Below are 3,575 nucleotides of genomic sequence, written 5' to 3'. Positions count from 1 at the left end.
TAAAATAAAATAAAATAAAAAATAAAATAAAATAAAATAAACTAAACTAAACTAAACTAAACTAAACTAAACTAAACTAAACTAAACTAAAATAAAATAAAATAAAACAATTGAACACGTGAACAAATGAACACATGAACAAATGAACACGTGCAATATATAAACACAAAAAAATTTGTTTAATATAATTTATATTTAAAATATGTAACTACAACAAATTACCCTTTTTTTTCTTGAAAGGTTACTCGTATAATAAAAATGAATTTTTGATTTGATTAGGCTACTTCTTTAAGTATGTTAAAGAGAGAATATTATAATATATAAAAGTCAGCTCGTCGTCGTATGCTGCACTTTCTCGACCCTTAACTTATTCTCTCCTCTAGTATCATGCTAGTGAGCATAATGGTTAAGACTGGTGCCGGTGATAATCGTCAAGACTCAAGGCACACGCACACACACACACACACACACACACACACACACACACACACACATACACATGAGTATGTATTTTGCAGGAACGACACGACGTGCGTAGATCGTTAAAGACATAATGCAGAGGCGTGGTCGCTACACCACCACCGATTCTAACATTTTTATTTGATTACGTCACGAAGAACATGAGAAGGAATTGTGCAGCAGTAAGATGCATCACGATGCATCGCGATGCATCGTAGCAAATTATTCGTATCACGGTGGAACTAATACCAATGGTTTTATATGAGATTATACGATGTCCGGTATTCATTCTCAAGTTGTAATCGAGTAAGTAATTCATTAATTTAACAGAATAATAGATTGTAATATTATTTTATACTAATTTAGTGTGTCTGTGTTTTAATAAAAATATTCATTAAAAAATTCATCTCATTACCAAACATTTTATTTATTGTTTTGTTTTGTTTTGAGCACATAATAAAACGTTTTGAGTATAAAGAAGACTTATGCAATTATTTAAATATATATATATACTAATTAATTATTTTGTTTATAGTTTTACATTTTGATAATATTTATTCTCGACAATTTGTAATATTTCCAGAGTCTCATACACATTTCTAATATTATGGAAAGCATAATAAAAGGAAGAGAGAATGATGTGTTAATTTATGAGATATTTAAAAAAATATAAATTTAATACTAGATTTAAACAATAATTTAAGTCAATCGATGAATACTTAAAAAGAACGATCATTTAATCATTCCTATTTCTATTATCTAAATAAACAAATAACAATAACAGTTTTCACACTTTATACACACATTTTTTGTCTATATAATTACAATTAAACACACACAAATTTAATAAAAAAAAAGAAATTAATAAATTACTATCAAATACATGTTTTATCGAAAAAACAATAAAGACAAAAGCAAAAAGCAATTTCAATTATAATCGAAATTTAATGAAATACAAAATCTCATTCGCTCGATCGGAACGAAAGATTCTCGAGTAGAAAAAAACCCCCCCAAAAAAAAGGAAAAGAAAAGTGTTAAAAGATCAAAGATCGATCAAGGTGAATCTAAAGTGAAAGATAGCCGATAAAAGACGAAAAGAAGAAGTAGAAGAAGTAGAAGAAGAAGAAGGTTGGTGTTCGTACTTTAGTTCGATGCTTGCTTCTTCAAAGCAAGCAAGCAAGCAAGCAAGCAAGCAAGCTTTCTTCCGCCACGGGTGGATATAATTAATGAATACCCCCTTTTGTTCAGGAACGGCCATCCATTTGAATCGAGTTTTTTAATGCAAGCGAAGCGTATGCTTTCCTCCTCTTTCCCTTTTCATGCATATTGCAGAACGAGTGTCGGTAATCCGAACTAAATGGAGTTTCTTCTCAGGTCTCATTCTCCTTTCCCCCACCACCACCCTTCTCCACCTCTTCCTTTTTCTCATCCCATCGGTCTACTTCGCAGTTTAAAGAATTTACAGTGCCCCCTCTACCCCCTTTCCCCAATCCCCTATCCCCCATTTGAAGTCGTTGACTGACTTAGCAATTACGTTAGCTGTGAAAACGGATATCGATTCGTCCCGAGGGCGCGTGAACGCGAAGAAAAGGATTTTTATCGTTCGACGCCCTTTTTTTTTCTTACTCTCCCCCTTCCAACCCTTCCCCTTCATTCATTCCTTCCTTCCTTCTCACTCTTTACCCACTCTTTTTCTCGAGATTTCTGTTTCTTTCTCTCTGTCTTTTATATATTTCGAATGCTTATAATTCGAAGATAAGGAAAATGTTTGAAAGAGAGTAAGAAAAATTTTAATTCTCGTCTTTTAGCACCTTTTTCTAAAAGCTTTATTCCATCGCAAAGTATTAGGGAACGGAAGGGAAAGTTCTTCTATTTCTTCTTACGTTAAAACCTTCTTCTTCTCATACTTTAGTACAATATCTCGTTGACGTATTTATGGGTAAGAAGAAACGTTAACGCTACCAGACATTTTCTTATTCCCCTCTTATTTTATTACATCACTACTACTACTACTACTATTACTATTGATACTGCTACTACTACTACAGCTACTTTGCAGAGGGGTGACGACCAACATGATATTTTTGGAAGCCATTGACGAGGTCGGGAACCCGATTTGTAGTACGTTATCTCTCGAGTGAAGACAAACGCCATAGCTGCTAGGAAGACTTATGGTTGTGTCCGACCGATTCACCGTCATCGACGTGTTAAGAAGCCTCTTCTTCTTCTCTTACCATTTCACTTACTCCTTACCCCTCCCCATCCCCTTCTTATTTTTTCTTTTTATATATATACACGCAGACGGTTTTAATTTATTCGACTCAACTCGTGTATCTCTTTCTTTATTTTTCTCTCTTTTTATTTTTTCTTGTTTTTTTTTCTCAACGAACACGCACAATCACGAGTCGGGAAAACGTGCTTGCATGTTCGTGATCTATCTGACGACAAGAGGCTTCCTTTTACATCATAAAATTCTCGAAAATAACATTGAAAATGTTCAATTCTTACAGGATTTAATGACAAACAATAATAGAAATAATAATCTAAACTTATTATTCGTTTATAATTATGATTTTATAATCACGATTCTTTATAATATATGAGCCGCTTATTTTGAAAGTGGCCTAACTCCATTTACCTTCAAATCGAGATATTCAAAGTTTTGCGTTTCAATGAATTTAAAAATATACGTACAGAATACCAATGAGTTATGCTGCTTAAGTGTATCTAAAGGTGTTAAATTTACAGTTCTTATTAAAATAATGGCAATTATTTAGTGAATAATATGCGTTTTCTTACCAAGAATGGAGTTAGACCACTTTCAAAATTAACAACCAGATTCTTTATAAAATTTGAAAGAACCAAAGTCCATTAAGCATAATTTAAGATGTTTCAAATTGAAAAAAACAATACTCATTTTATTTTACATATCTTTATAACACTTTAAAAACATAAATTAATGGATTCGAAACATTTTTTACAAACATAAATTACAAAACAATTTTCTATTCATCTACATTTTGTGTATGTGAAAGGGATTTAAAGAAATCGTGATAAGTCAATTATGTCCTTGAATTTTGCGGTTGTAATTTGTCTGATATTTTTATACAGTGATG

At 31.9% G+C, this 3,575-nt stretch overlaps 1 protein-coding gene and 1 long non-coding RNA gene across 2 annotated transcripts in view; one reads left to right on the top strand and one right to left on the bottom strand.

Moving 5' to 3' along the window:
* The window catches only part of LOC106786007, a 226,729-nt gene that overhangs the window by 189,972 nt on the left and 33,182 nt on the right, over positions 1-3,575 (bottom strand). The gene's annotated exons all lie outside the window — the stretch shown is intronic.
* The window catches only part of LOC106786008, a 14,985-nt gene continuing 12,070 nt past the window's right edge, over positions 661-3,575 (top strand). The window contains exon 1 of the long non-coding RNA XR_001381601.1: positions 661-765. This is a non-coding gene — a long non-coding RNA (uncharacterized LOC106786008). The remainder of the gene's footprint in view (positions 766-3,575) is intronic.

The sequence above is a fragment of the Polistes canadensis genome, unplaced genomic scaffold (assembly GCF_001313835.1).
Source record: "Polistes canadensis isolate GaletaPanama2010 unplaced genomic scaffold, ASM131383v1 scaffold_62, whole genome shotgun sequence".
In the NCBI taxonomy this organism is placed as follows: Eukaryota; Metazoa; Arthropoda; class Insecta; order Hymenoptera; family Vespidae; genus Polistes; species Polistes canadensis.
Note: the sequence above shows the minus strand (reverse complement) of the source record. Positions and strands in the feature narration are given on the sequence as shown.